The 16,327-nt window shown below is 34.6% G+C and overlaps 1 long non-coding RNA gene and 1 other non-coding gene across 2 annotated transcripts in view; both read left to right on the top strand.

Annotated features, from left to right (window-relative positions):
* Positions 1 to 16,327, top strand: part of LOC141498360 (uncharacterized) — a 795,212-nt gene that overhangs the window by 181,383 nt on the left and 597,502 nt on the right. The gene's annotated exons all lie outside the window — the stretch shown is intronic.
* LOC141503676 (U6 spliceosomal RNA) lies at positions 13,968 to 14,073 on the top strand. The gene has a single exon (XR_012473010.1). It is a non-coding gene; the product is annotated as a U6 spliceosomal RNA (small nuclear RNA).

Genomic DNA, 16,327 nt, shown 5'->3' with positions numbered 1-16,327 from the left:
TTTGATTATTCATTAGCACTCACTATGTATTTTTTCCACTGATTATCAGAAGATACTAATTAGTCAACCAGACTTATATAGCTCTCAGAAATGGGCACTTACTAAGATGATATAATAAGAAAAATTCTCGTAGAATATCTCATGAAATAGGTACATTGTGGATGGGAGAATTCTATGGATTTGAGCATGGTGATCTCATACAGCAAAGGAATATCTTATACCTCCTGGTTGATGGAAGCCTTTATTTCCTCTTTTGGGCGGTCCTCATATATCATCTTACTAGAATAGCTTTCCGTTGGACAATTAGTATAGTACTTTTAAAAAAGTCCTATAGTTAAATGCCAAAAAAAAGGGGGAGAGAAAGGGTGCATATTTTCCCCATCTATTTTATGAATATGAGTTTCACCTTTGGACTACTTCTGTATATAAGTATATAAATTTTATTTTTTATTTAAATTTATATGTAAATATCATATCTTCCTAAATTCAAGCACAGCACTTTTTTGAATATAAACAGGAAAATATTTTCAGGTGCTAGATAAAGCCAGTAAAAAAGTATGAAAATGATACACGTCTTTCATTGAAAGGACAGAATGAAAACCAATTTGGCTAAATCATAGACTATGGGAAGAATAATGATAGTGCATAAATTACTTTATTATTATGTATTTATATAAATTAGTTTATATAATTATATACACAAACACAAACACAAATTATATATAATACATATCCATCTATACAAATCTGTACAGACACACACATATACATATATTCATATATATGTATATATATATACATATATATATATACATATATATGGCAGTGGAGTAGAGATGGATAGTAAATAGATTGTAGATAGAGCATGGGGTCTAGAGACAAAAAGACTTAAATTCAAATCTTCCCTCAGACACTTCCTTACTTATGGGACTGGCAAGTCACTTAACCCTGTTTGCTAGTTTCCTCATCTGTAATATGAGCTAGAGAAGGAAATGTCAAATCATTATCTTTGCCAAGAAAACCTGGAATAGGGCCCACAAAGCATTGAGCATAACTGAAATGACTGAACAACAGTGAAAATATGTATATGTATAAATCATAATGAACAATCATTTTGACAATGAAAGGAAAATGTATGGGAGTTGGCACAGACTAGACAATAGGTAAACAATTAGAGGGTTATTGCAATGATCTATGGAGAAAGTTCTGAGGACCTGAACTAAAGTGGTAGCTATGTGATCTTAGGGAAGGAGTCGTATGTAAGAAATATTGAAGAGTTAAAAATAACAAGTTTTAATAATAGATTGAATATGTATATAGAGAAAGTGAGTCACTGAGGATAAGATAAAGGTTAAAAATATGGAAGGCAGCAAAATTGGTGGTTGCTTCAGTAGAATTAGAAAAGTTTATTTAGATTTATGAGTTATTTGTATATGTGATCATTAAATCCATGAAAACTCATGAGATAAAGGATGTTTTTCAAGAGGGAATATGTAGAAAAGGAACAAGGGAACACCCAACATTGATGGGATGGGAATGATCTGGATAATGAACTATTGGAGGAGAATAAAAATAAAGATTTAAGATTGGTAGGAGAAAAACAAGGAAAGAGTAGTGTCATGAAACCCAGAGATTATTTAGAAGTTAGTCAAAATTGTTGTAAAAAATTTATTTTCACATTTCTTACATCAATAAATCAAGGAGATGATAGTCATATAGAAAGTGGGAGATCAAGGAAATGGAATTTTGACAAACATGAGTTGTGAGCATTTAAAATGAGATTTATTGAGATGGTATAAAAATTATACATGATAGTGAATTTACTCAAAGGAGTAAATGCTGAATATTGCTAGAACAAAGACAAGTATGTGTGAGAATTGAAGAGAAAGATCAAGTGCTTACTAAGCATTTTTTGTTTGTTTGTTTAGTTTTTTTGCAAGGCAATGTGGTTAAGTGGCTTGCCCAAGACCACACAGCTAGGTAATTATTAAGTGTATGAGGCCAGATTTGAACTTAGGTCATCCTGACTCCAGGTCTATCCACTAGACCACCCAGTCATCCTTACTAAGCCTTTTTAAGACATTTGGTTAAGTTTTCTCATTTTACCAATAAGAAAATTAAGTCTAGAGAACTAGTGATTTGTCCAAGTTTACATACATCTAGGACATAGCAGAACTGTAAGTAAAAAAAGATATTTTCCAGTATAATAATGGCCCAAAGATGCTATTCACAAAGTAGCTAACATTGATGAATAAACTTTATAAACCCAAATATATTTGTGCCCTCAACTTTTTTCTTTTAGTTGCCATTAACCCCTTTGGCAATATGTGGGACCACTCTGAGACTGCAGGTTAATTTAAATTATGGGCTACTGTAAATAAAGATCTAATTTTCCCATCTAATTTCACATAGTTTCTGTAATCTGTCTGTGGATTCTGGGCTAATATCCCTTCATCTAAATAGTCCTATTGTATATCAGAGAATCTGTGCTGAATCAGCATCTCTTTTTAAGTTACCATTATATTTCTGGGGGAAATAGAAGGATAAGTTCTCTATAGCTTAAATTTACCCTACCTCATCACTTGTATCTTCCAAATTCCAGATTTCTCTATTCTCAAAGGATTTTGTCTTCTCTCTCTCTCTCTCTCTCTCTCTCTCCTCTCTCTCTCTCTCTCTCTCTCTCTCTCTCTCTCTCTCTCTCTCTCTCTCTCCCCTTCCCTTCCTCCTTCACTTCCTCCCCCTCTCTTCCTCCCCACTCTCCTCCTCCCTCTCCTCTCCTCCTGCCTCCTGCCCTGCCAATTATAATGATAGGTATTATTCATATAAAGAATATATTTTCCAGAAGTGCTAAATACTAATATCTCATCTGATCTTCACAACAATCCTGAGAGATAAGTGCTATTATACAGGGTAAGGGACTTGCTTATTGATGTAAGTATCTGAGTATGAATTTGAATGCAGTTTTCATCACTCCAGACCCAATACTCTATCACTCTGTCATCCTATCACCCCACTTTCCACTTCAGTCCAAAAAACATGGATTTTATATATATCTGCCTGAAGAAGAGATGTGAAACTGTATTTAAAAAGAATCAGTGGATCCAGCTAGATGATAAACTGGCATGTAATGAACCCTTTGGGGCAAAAAAAAGGAGTATGTAGTTCACTGTTACCTGTACAAGGTACAACTCTTTGTTGATGAAATTAGAAATAAAGTGAGACTAATAGGATTTTTGTTATTGTTTGTCCATAACTCTAAACCAAAAAAAAAAATCTGAACACCTAAGCCAGAATATAAAAGATTCTAATAAATTTCAAATCTGTTAAGGCATCTCACTTTTCTGTGTCTGAAGGAAAATTATTTGATAGGAGGAAACTCACCTTCAGTGAAACACATTTAATTTATGGATAAATGGAGTTCTTTACTTTTGCTACATTGCAAGTTTTTTGATTTATCTTTGATCATTCAGCAGAACCTGGCAAAGCAATGAAGGAGTTTTATTAAGGGGTTGGAAAGGGGAAAAAAATTCAATAGTACTCCTGAGAGATATTTCCTCTTGTTTGAGAAGATATTTTCCCCTTTCTTAGAGATTATCCCATTTGATTTCTTTGGATCAGCTAAAAACCAAGAATAAAATTAAATTAAAAATTAGTAAAAGTTGCTTTATTCATTCTAGCACTAGGAACTTTTAATTGTATAACTATTCATAGAAAGACATTTTTGGGGGAGAAGATGCATTTTCTTATCATAATCTATGAGAAAGTCCCATATATTTGATTCTGTAGTTTTCCTGTTTAAAAAACACTCAAAGGAGAGTACATGAAGCTTAACTTTTTTAAAATGATGATTTCTTTTGTAAACATGTTTAATATAAATTCTGGGGCCACTGCTTTAACCACCACTAGTATTGGCAGGTTGGGTCCTTGGAGACCAGCAAGCTATTTGCCCCCCTCTCAGGATCCAGGAATTGTACGTGGTTTTCTAATGTCTCAGTTTAATGAACCCTCCATTAATTCATCCATCCATTCTTTCATTCATTCAGTTATTTATTTATTTATGAGAACAAACAAAAAAACAAGATTAATGTACCTACAATTATCCTTTTTATAACCTTTGCATTATGGTATTTTTGACCCTTCCTTTAGATAATAAATTGAATTTCTTTTTTTTTTCTTTTATGGGGTATTTAGAGTGCCTTCTTGTAAAATATGGGTTAAGTATTTGGTCATAGCCTCTTTGTCTTCTGCTTGCTTTCCCTTGTCATCTGTGGCTTCTGCAAAACCCCCAGAAAATTTCCATTTAAATTCTTATGTTGACCCATGATATATGGAAACTGTGATGGACAAGTCAAGATGTGGAAGGGATAACTACTGTTTTCTTTTGTAGTTTCAGCATCTTTGCTAAGGCCCCATATAAACAATAAATAAACAACGAAGTCTCAACTTCAGCATGAGAAAAATCATTCATATGTCTATATATGTCTATAAAAGAACCTTCTAGATTTTGAGATTCTAAATTCCTTCCGTGCCATAACTCTATAAATCTACAGTTTCCTCACTCTTGGGTAAGAAGATAATGAGTCTGAATTGTTACTTCTATAAAATACTTAGAAAGTAAACATTCAATTTTGAATATCAAGTCCTTCAAAGGAAGGACATGTAGGATCCTTTGGACTAAAATTCTACAGAAGTCTATACTATGGGAATCTTACTAAATACGATTCTGAAGAAAATTTAAAAAATTAATGAAATGAGTAGGAAAATTGAAACTGAAGGGCGAGTGTGGATGCACAGTGAGTCACTAACCATTTTGGTCACATTTTGTTTTATTTTTGTTTTGTTTTGATCTACTATAAGCAAGGTGAAGTAAAAAACTATAAAAAAGTCTATTGTGGTCCAATAAGTTAAGTGTGGAGAATGATAAAGCTCATAATGAGCAAAGGCTTGTAAGGGAAGTTAAGATAATATAGTAATTGTGAAAAAATATATTTGGGAAAGACAAGACTCACAGAATAGATAAAACTGTTATTTACTATGTGTGGGAAAATGATAACTTTAAAAAAGGTAGTACTTAAATGCAAATTTTTATTCTTATTTAACTACTAAGAGAAGTAATCATTTGACTGAAAAAGGGTACAACAAATTTAACTAGTTGAAAAACTAAGAACCCAGAATAGGAAGATATGATGATCACTCCTGTTACTAAAACTTTAAATCATCTAGATTATATGTACTTCTGAGTACTTTAAAAACTAACAGATATGATAACTGAACCATTGTCACTAATGTCTAACATTATAACTAATATCTAAAATATACTAGAGAACTGGAGAGCTACTACAGGACTCAAAAGGGGAAGATAATTGAATGTTCATACTTTTGGGTGGAGAACTTCACTTTGATTTTGAGGAAATTCTAACTTGAATTATTAAAGAAATGAAAAAGAAAATAAATATTAAAAATTAGAAAGGTTTCACCAAGAAATAGGTCATGTGAGACTAACCTTATTTCCTTTATGTCCATGTTTGAACCTGTTTTGTTTAACTTTTTAAAAAACTCATTGATTGGGGCGGCTAGGTGGTGCAGTGGATAAAGCACTGGCCCTGGAGTCAGGAGTACCTGGGTTCAAATCCTGACTCAGACACTTAATAATTTCCTAGCTGTGTGGCCTTGGGCAAGCCACTTAACCCCATTTGCCTTGCAAAAACCTAAAAAAACCTCATTGATTTAAAGAAATAAATGCCATGCTTATCAAATTTCCAAATGACACAAAACTGGAAAGAATAGATAGCCCACTGGATGATAAAGTCAACATCTGAAAATTTCTTGACAGGCTAGGAGAAAATTGAGCCAAACCTAAGAAGATGAAATTTAACACATATAAATATAAAATCATGTGCATAAGTTCAAAAGATCAATACAAATACAAATACAATTCAAATACAAGATGAGCAAGTCATTATTGAATAGTACTTTGCTGAAATAAATCTAGGGATTTCATTACATTGTATACTCATTAATTGATACTTTGATTTGGTATCCTAGAAAACATTAAAATAGATATAGATTTTGGAATAAAGAGAGGAACTCTTGTATACTGTAATGGTTAGACATCTAAAGTGTTGTATTCAGTTTTGGATACTATATTTTAATACAATGCCTTGGGGAATTCCATCCTAATCATTGTGTAAGTCCCCTTGGCAGTGGCTACTCCAAGTACAAATGACCCTAATTCTATAACTCACAATCCTCCACCAATGAAATTAACATTTTCAGCTAGAAGTCATAATTAATTAAAAGCAAAGATATTAAATAAAATGACATATTTAGAAAAGTAGCAACAAACCATTTCTATTCTTCCCACAGAAATAAATAAAGCATCATTTTGTAAATCATACACCATAGAACTCACAGGAAGAGAAACACATAGATTGAAGTACAAAAATAGCATGTATGGGCAAGTCACATTTGTAGAAGAGTACTTATTCTAACTTCATTTGTCTTCTACTGATGTTGTTACACAGTTTCTGCTAACATTGGACTTCTAATACATGCTAAATTTTGATCCATTATTCCACTTCCTGGACATTGCTTTGTTACATATATTGACTACTTGTGATACTGCTCTCCTATATATAAATGATCTCTTAGAAAAAGGAAATAAAAAGTCATTTATGGACCAGCAAGTCAATCCTTACATTGTTCTCTACAAGCTGGGGGCTTGAGGTTTATTGTCTCCTTAGTAGTAAATTATTAACTCCTCTTAATCAACTCCTTTAAATTTAGAATAGAAAACAGTGAGAATTTTCAACTGATGGTTGCTAAAGTATTTCAATTTGGATTTTTGTGATAATACTAGGAGTGTCCATTTGCATAGAAATATCTTATTAATAAGGATATTGAAATGATATATGTTTGTTTATATATTTATATGCGTGATATATTTGTGAGTGTATTTTTCTCCACAAACTTTATGTTTCATATATGAAAAGCAGTTTATTTTTTGAATAAAATTTCCTCTTTGGTCCAATTCCATGTAAAAATTATATATAACATTCAATTTTAGTATTTTGCTTAAAGAAAACTATCATTTTAAAATTTAAATTATATACAGAATTCCACTATTTTAGACTTTATCAATGCTTCTCAGAATCTCATCAGTCCACAAGGTTATATCTACCCTAAAGTACACACACATATGTCTTTATTAAGCCCCTACTTCTGGGGTTCCTTTATTCCTCTGATTGGAGAAGGAGAATGAACAGTGGTAAGCTCTTAAATTTAAGGAAGACTTCCAGGGAAATATCCTTATCTAGGGGCGGGTAGGTGGCATAATGGGACAGCTAGGTGCCATAGTGGATAAAGCACCAGCCCTGGAGTCAGGAGTACCTGGGTTCAAATCCGGTCTCAGACACTTAATAATGGCCTTGGGCAAGCCACTTAACCCCATTTGCCTTGCAAAAATCTAAAAAAAAAAAAATATCCTTATCTTTTCCCATCAGGCTACACTCCTCCAGGCTTCAAGAAGCTCAAAGCAGCCTCTATTCACAACCCCATTTTATAGTTTCTTTTTTAAACGTTTCTTTCATCTGACTGTCAATGAGCTTCTTGAGGACAGGCACTGTCTTTTCTCTTTCTTTTTTTTTTTTTAATTTATTTTTTATTCTCATTTTGTACAAATTTTTTTTACATTAATAAAATATTCTTGTTTACAAGTAAACAAAATACACCCCCTTTAATATAGATAGACTTGCTTGGGCGAAAAAAAGTAAAGGGGAGAGAAAAAAATTAAAATTAAAAAAAAATAATAGTAATATTTGTAAGTTTGGCCAGGTGGTGCAATGGATGAAGCACCAGCCCTGGAGCCATGAGCACCCGAGCCCACATCCAGCCCCATAGACCCAACAATCATCCAGCCATGTGACATGTAAGCCACCCATTCCCCACTGCCCTGCAAAAACCAAAAAGAAGAAAAAAAAAGACCCAAAATAAAATAAAATAGTAATAATAGTAGGGGTGGCTGGGTGGCAGACAGAGTATTGGCCCTTGAGCCAGGAGCACCTGGGTCCAAATCCAGCCCCAGACACCCAAAAATCACCCTGCTATGTGGCCCCGGGCAGGCCACCCAGCCCCACTTGCCCTGCACCCTCCCCTAAATAATAACAAAAAATGTGCTTCAGTCTGTTCCAACACCAACAACTCTGTCACGGGTGGATCACATTCTTTATGATAAGTACATTACTTCCATATTTTTCCAATGTTGCTATTGCTGATCGCAACTCTGTCCTTTCTTACTTCTCCTCTAACATGTACTATATTTTCTCTCTCCTTTCACTCTGACTCTGCTGAAGGGTCACTGAGGGGCACAGCAGACAGATCCCTGGTCCTGGAGCCAAGAAGCCCTGAGCTCCCATACCACCCCTTAGGCTCAGAATCTACCTGGCCCTATGGTCCTGGACAGTCCTTCCAATCCCAGCCCCTTGCAAGAAGTAAAAAAGAAAATGTGTTATATCTGACCACTCTCCCCCCATGGTCCATCCTCTCCTCCTTTATTCACATCCCCACCCCTTCCCCCTGCTCCCTCCTCCTTCTTACTCCAGATGTCTATACCCCATTGAGTATATTTGCTGTTTCCTCTCCTAGCCATCTCTGATGAGAGCAAAGGTTCCCTCATTCCCCCTTGCCTCGCCCCTTCCATATCATTGTAATAGCTCATTGTAATAAAAAAAAAATCTTAATGTGTGAAATATCTTGGCCTATTCCCCCTCTCCTTTTTCTTTCTCCCATTCCATTTTCCTTTTTTCTATTGACTCCATTTTTATACCATATTTTATCTTCAAATTCATCTTTCTCCTTTGCTTCAAGTATAAAAGCTCCCTGTACCTGCTCTATTAACTGAGAAGGTTCATATGAATATTATCAGTATCATTTTTCTATACATGCAGTTCATCCTCATTAAGTCCCTCATATTTCCCCCCTCTCCTACAATCTCCATGCTTCACCTGAGTCCTGTATCTGAAGATCAAACCTTCTGTTCAGCTCTAGCCATTCCAAAAGGAACTTTTGAAATTCCCCTAGTTCATTGAAAGTCCATCTTTTTCCCTGGAAGAGGACATTCAGCCTTGCTGGGTAGTGGATTCTCGGTTGCATTCTAAGCTCTTTTGCCTTCCGGTATATTATATTCCAAGTCCTACGAGCTTCCGATGTAGTTGCTGCTAAGTCCTGTGTGATCCTGACTGCAGCTGCACGGTATTTGAACTGTGTCCTTCTGGCTGTTTGTAATATTTTCTCTTTGAACTGGGAGTTCTGGAATTTGGCTTTAATATTCCTAGGGGTTGGTTTTTTGTGATCTCTTTCTCTGGGGGATCGGTGGATTCTCTCCATTTCTATTTTGCCTTCTGCTTCTAGAATATCAGGGCAATTTTCCTGTAGTAATTCTTTGAAAATGATGTCAAGGCTCTTTTCCTGATTATGATTTTCAGGTATTCCAATAATTTTTAAATTATCTTTCCTAAGTCTGTTTTCCATATCAGTTGTTTTTTCAATGACATATTTCACATTTTCTTCTAATTTTATTATTTTTTTTTTTGTTTTGAAGTATTGATTCCTGATTTCTGGTAAATTCATCAATCTCCCTGAATTCTATTCTTTGTCTGAAGGATTTGTTCTCCTCAGAGAGTTTTCTTATCTCTTTTTCCATCTGGCCAATTTTGCTTTTTAAAGCATTCTTCTCCTTAATAACTTTTTGAACTGTTTTATCCATTTGACCTAAGCTGGTTTTTAGCATGCTATTTTCTTCAGCATTTTTTTGGATCTCCTTGACTAAGCTGCTGACTTCATTTTCATGTTTTTCCTGCATCTCTCTCCTTTCTTTTCCCAGTTTTTCTTCCAACTCCCTCATTTGATTTTCACAGTCTTTTTTGAGCTCTGTCATGGCCTGAGCCCAATTTCTGTTTTTCTTGGAGTCTTTAGATGCAGGAGCTTGTGCTTCCTCATCTTCAGACTGAGTATTTTGAGCCTTCTTGGGCTCATTTGCAAAATATTTTTCAATAGTCTTCCTTTTGTTTCTCTGCTTGCTCATTTTCCCAGCCTGAGCCTGGTTTTGGGGTGCTTCCTGAGTTTTTGGGGCATTCCCACAAGGGTCTCAGTGTGTGAGGCTCTGTCCTCCCTCCTGGTCTGTGAATGACCATATGCACCCCCCTCTCTGCTACGGGGCCAAGGTGGGGGGGTGCTGCTGTTCTATGGGGGGGGCCTAGCCTGCGATCAGGATATGAATGTGGTCAGAGCCCCAGAGTCCTGTTCCAGAGGCAGAGGACAGAAGAACTCTGCCCTTTTGTCTTTCTTAACACAAGGGTCTACTTAGTAGACACTTATTAAATATTAATTGACTTATAGGCAAAAATGTAAAAGATAAATTATATTTTATAACATTATGCTATAAGTTATTTAAATTATCCAAATGGAAATGTTATTAGCCATGTGCAATAAAGGATAGCACTCCATGAAAATTTTCTTTTTTAAAAAAGTGTATTTATTTAAGGCAATAGGATTAACTGACTTGCCCAAGGTCACACAGCTAGGCAATTATTACTTGTCTGAGGTTGGATTTGAACTCAGGTACTCCTGAATCCTGGGCCTGGCTCTATCCACTGTGCCACCTAGCTGCCCCCCAGGAACAGCTTTTGGGAGCACTGTTTCTCAGAGTTTCCCCAGCTACAATCTGCAAATGAGGAAAAAAACATAAATTAAAGCAATCAGGCAACGAATATGTATTAGGTCCTTTCTGTACATCAAGTTTTATTTTATATATAAAATATTATATGTTAAATAAAGAGTAATGATAGATAATCCGTGCTTTCATATCATATAGTGTTGAAACTGGGAATAATGTAAAATGCCTTGGTTTATAATTGAGGAATAGGGCCCTGTGAGGCTTCCATTTTGCCTGTGATCAAGATTGCTGTTTAAAGAACTGAGATTATAACCCAGCCCTTGGATGTTCAAATCGGTGTTTTATGTAACATAGCATGGACTCAGTCTTTCTCAGTCCTCTTTCGGTACTTTTAGTAATTCACAATTACTGAAAACTTGAACAAGGAAAAAGCATTCTTTCATTGATTCTAGATCCACTTCGGAAGTTGATCCATTGTCAAATCTGGTGGGGGAGGACATGCATCTATCCTCCCTTCTTTGAGATAAGAAACAACTTGAATTTTCTTTTGTCCATTTCACTGTATGTGAGGGAGAAGAAAAATAAGCAATCAGATTAAAGAGGTCAGCTTTAATCAGCAAAAAAAAAGGATAAATTGTGTAATATTTCACCAAAACGTTTTCAAAGCAACATTTTTCTTTATTTAGAAGGGGAAAATGTTTGTTGAATCACTTTTCAGTTATATCTGACTCTTTGAGACCTATTTTGGGTTTTTTTTTTGACATAGATAGTGGAATGGCTTGCCATTTCCATCTCCAGCTCATATAGATGATTAAATTGAGACAAACAAGATTAAGTGATTTGTCCAGTCATATAGCTGATTAGTGACATAAGTTGGTTTGAACTCAGAAAGATGTCTTTTTGCCTCCAGGCCTCGGGCTTTATCCACAATACTATTTAGGGGCACCTAGGTGGCTCAGTGGACAGAGCACCAGCCATGGAGTCAGAAGTACCTGAACTCAAATCTGGCCTCAGACAATTAATAATTAACTAACTGCATGACCTTAGGCAAGTCACTTAACCCAATTGCCTTGCAAAAACAAACAAACAAACAAACAAAAACAACCACAGTACCATTTAACAAGGAAAACAGTTCACAAAAATATTCTTAATTTGCTCTTACTTAATTTATCATTCATCATTATGAAGTTTCTGCAAAGTTCACTAGATAATGGGAAAAGTTGTAGGTGGGATGTGAAAACTTTTTCAATGAAATCATAGCCCTCTTGAAAATACTTAATAAAATGAATTCAGTTTTCATCACAGGACTATTCCTTTAATTTAAAAAATACTATGGACTAATGACAAATAATTAACACATGAGCTAAATAATGTATGCAGTAGATAATGAATTCAAGTTCAGTGACAAGTGTGAACACCTGGGACAGCTAGGTTGTGCAGTGGATAGAGCACTGCCCAGGGTGTCAGGAGTACCTGAGTTCAAACCCAGCCTCATACATATAATAATTGCCTAGCTGTGTGACCATGGGCAAGTCATATAACCCCATTGCCTTAAATAGAAACAAGCAAACATAAATAAATAAATAAATAAAGAGAGTGAACACCTATAACTTTTGGCACATATATCAAAAATTATTTTCTATATTAGAACATTTTGTACTACAAATTATTAGTTTGAACATTTAAATTGTTATATTGCATTTTTAGTAGAAAATAAAGTTATTATTAATATTATTAAGCATTTATTAGGTGCTTCTGATGTACAAAGCACTGTGCTAAGGTTTGCAAATACTAAAAAAGAAGGAGGGGAAAAACCCGGGTCTTCAAGGAGCTCACAATTTTGATGAGGGAGGAAATCAGTTATAGATAAAATGAGCTGAATTCAAATTCAGTTTTCAATTTACTTGCTTTGTGTGAGACTGAGTACATCTCATCCCCTCTCTGTGCTTAGTTTTTATCTATAAAGTGAAATTAGATTAGATACAACAATATCTTCAATTTTTAAATCTATGAATAATGTTTTTCATTGTTCATGGGAAGCAAAGTTTAGGAAATTTGACTTATAAAAGAAAGATGTATGATACATGTATTGCCTTTCCCTAATATATATTCAGCAATTAATGTATGCCCCATTTCCCTTTCTCCCCTATAACTTGGTATAATTTTTTTTTTATTTTAATCTCTGTCCTCTTCTTTATTTTATTCACTAGGTAGACTTGTCACACTTTTTAGTGTTCATTGTTCATCCAGAACTGTAGTATTTTACCTGTACTTGAATTGAGACTACTAAAATTTCACTTCTTTCACATAAAACAGAAAGTAGCCAGTCCTTTGAGGCTTCAGGAGCTTCATTAGTTGTGCTGTGATTTTCACCTTGAAACTCAAATGGTCCTGCTTAGTGTTAAGTCACTCTGAGCATATCTCTTTCACTGCTCTAATCACCATTCTCTCTATTCAGTCCTCCTTTTTTCTACCATCCTCAATAATTCTTCTGCAATTTTAGAGTAATCAGCTGAGAAAATAAAAGTTTCTTGGGCTCACTCTAAGAGAAATAGAGTGTTATCTCCAGAGAAGCATTGTATTTTTTTTTTTGGTTGTTGAGAAAATCATTGTTAAGTGATTTGCCCAGGGTTGCACAGCCAGTAAGTGTCTGAGGCTAGATTTGAACTAACTCTAGGACTCCTCCTAATTCTAGGACCGGTGCTCTATCTACTGTACCATTTAACTCTAATATAAAATTCTTAAGAATTTCAGAAGGAATGTACTGGACAAATTTATAGTTATATACAATGATAGCCTGATTGCTATATCTACATTCAAATTCTATTGATTATAATTATCTTTGGTCCTCATACCATAGATCTCATTTGTTCATTTCCTATAACATTTATTAACTTTATAGAATTCTCCCTGATGGTTTGTACTTTAATCTAATATATATTTAGAAGTAAAATGGAGACCTAAAGAAGCTTTTAAAAAAAACACCTACTCATTCCTTTTGGCAGATAATAAAACTGACTCAGAAAAATTAAATGACTTTCTTAATGTCAAACAGTAATTTATCTAATAAAAACCTGATGCATAGAGGTCTACAAGTCATGCATTTACCTCTGCAGAATGCTATTTTTGTGCCTAATTATATGACAGTTTAGGAATTCCAAGTAGATCAGTACCTGCCAGTTTTTTTTTTATATACTATTTGCTGAGTTAAGTAGATCTTTGTTATACCCCTTGTAAATGGTATGATATTGTTGGAATTTTCTAGGGGTTGTGTAAGGAAGGAAAGAAATGAGGAGTGCTCACTTTGGCAGCATATATACTAAAATTGGAACAGTACAGGGAAGATTAGCATGGCCCTACACAAGGATGACACACAAATTCATGAAGTAAGCATTGCTCTTTACAAGTAACTCATTTGATCAAGCCTGAGAAGTAGATTCTATTGTATTTCTAAATCTATTTTCCAGATGAGGAAACTGCCCAGGATCACATAGTTAATATGTGTCTGAACTCAGGTCTTCCTGACTCCAAGTTCGGAGCACTATCTACTGTACCACCTAGCTTGCTCCTTATATTTACATCACCAAATCAAGTTTAATGGCTTAGAGTTCCATCTCACTCACTCCTCCCATTGTATTTTTAATGCTGTTGTGAAATACTGAATTTCCTTTAAAGTCACTTCTGAGGAGACATACTGTATAAAAGTTTTCATTGGCATGATAATAAACCAAAATTGATTAATGCCAATGGACACAAAATACCCTTTTCCAGGCCATTCCCCTTTCAATTCCTTTCATCAATAACCCAAGCAGACAGAAGCCTGGTATCCCTTTCCTCCCATCCTATAGATGACAGGACTATTATGTAAGTTTCTCTTTTTTAATTTCACACCTGACATGGGAGATCAACTTTATTCATGCATGGATCCACAGTGCCCTACCCATCTTTTTCAAATGTAGCACAGATTAAGTAAGCAGTATTGTTCTAGATTTTGGTTTTGCTTCTAGATGATTGCATTTCAACCACCCCATCTTCAACTATTCTCTCTTTCCTTCAGTGCTGTCCTTTGATGTTGTTTGTATCCTTTATATATCAGGAAAGTTGGATTTTCCCCAAGTGATAAAAACTTTCACAGTCCCATATCACAGATAGGAGAAAAAAACCAAAGATTGCCTGAACAGAGTCTTGTTTCACCAGTCTGTTTCCTCACTTTTAAATTCAGTGTGTTTTTTTTTTTTAATTTTATTCCACAACTTGGCAGCGCTGGCCAATCACTTGGCCAAAGTTTCTTATTCATCTTCACACATAGAACTCAGCCTGTCTTCTAAAGGTCATCATGTCTAGAATCTGAAAGTCCTGAGTTCACATCTAGTATCAGAAATTTACTAATTTTTTGACCTTGGGTAGGTCATATAATCACTCTCAACCTCAGTTTCCTCATATGTAAAACAGGATAATAACTTCAAATTTACAGGATTGTCATATCAAATGAAATGGCCTATATAAAATGTTTTTCAAATCTTAAAATACTATGTAAATGATAGTTATTCTCTAATCTATTAATATCCTTGAGGCTCATTTTTTTAAGTAAAGTGAGAATTGGAATTCCCACCATCCTTACCATATGCAGTAATTTAAACAGTAAAATAAAAATTGTTATCATTTTCTTTACAAAAAAAAGTCTCATGGTATGTTAGAACTGCCTGATGTAATCAAGAAATTTTCCAAGAAAAGAACAGAGTTAGAGTAAGAATTCCTCCTAGACTCACTTCATTTAAAGCACAGCTGTCCTAAGGGAACATACTGGATTTACTACTTGAACAAATTTATTCATTTGTTGATCTTTGCCATTAGGGACAGTTATACCTCTCTCTTTTTATCAGCTTAATGTGGGACCATATCCTACAATTTAGGCAGAATTCTGCTTCATTACTCCATCAGGTTAAGAATCAAAACTGAACTAAAATGTGTATTTTTCCACAAGTCGTAAGTGAGTTTTATGTGTACACCACCTACTTTATGAATGTTTGTGGACTAAATTAATGAAAGTTAGCAAGTTAGTAATCTAACACAAATAATTATATTCTAATTAGAAAGGGGAGAAACACCCTGCACTACAATAGATATACTTTGAAAAAAAAAAACAGCTAATGTTTAATCAGCAACATTAGATACTATTATAACATGCTGTTTTGATCTGAGAAAACAATTGGGAGTGACCATTAAATGGTAGACCTATTTTATGAAGTCTTAATATTTTTAAATATTTGCTGTCCCTTTCAATGTCCCTTGCCCTTATTTTTTGTATGCGCTAGGAAAAGCAGGTATCTCTGTGACCTTACTTAATTTGATTTACACATCTATACTAAAGTTTCATAGGCACATTGTAAAGTTAAAGTGATTTATTTTTCCATTATTGCCTCTGGGAATCATGGGGCATTCTGACCATAAATCCCAGATGAGAGGCCTTTTCCCTTGCATTGCAACAATAAAGAAAAGCCAGATATAGAGACCAACAAAGGAATAGTAAAAATTAAAGATTGAATTACCTGCACTTGATCATTAATCCATCCTCTGTTGATGCTGAATTTTTACCTGCGGTATGTTTTTCTTGTTTAATTTCCTTGTTCTAGGTTAAAGTTTGAAAAGCTCAAG

The sequence above is a fragment of the Macrotis lagotis genome, chromosome X (genome assembly GCF_037893015.1).
Source record: "Macrotis lagotis isolate mMagLag1 chromosome X, bilby.v1.9.chrom.fasta, whole genome shotgun sequence".
Lineage (NCBI taxonomy): Eukaryota > Metazoa > Chordata > Mammalia > Peramelemorphia > Peramelidae > Macrotis > Macrotis lagotis.
The sequence above is the reverse complement of the archived record's forward strand: the minus strand, read 5'-3'. Positions and strand labels throughout refer to the sequence as shown.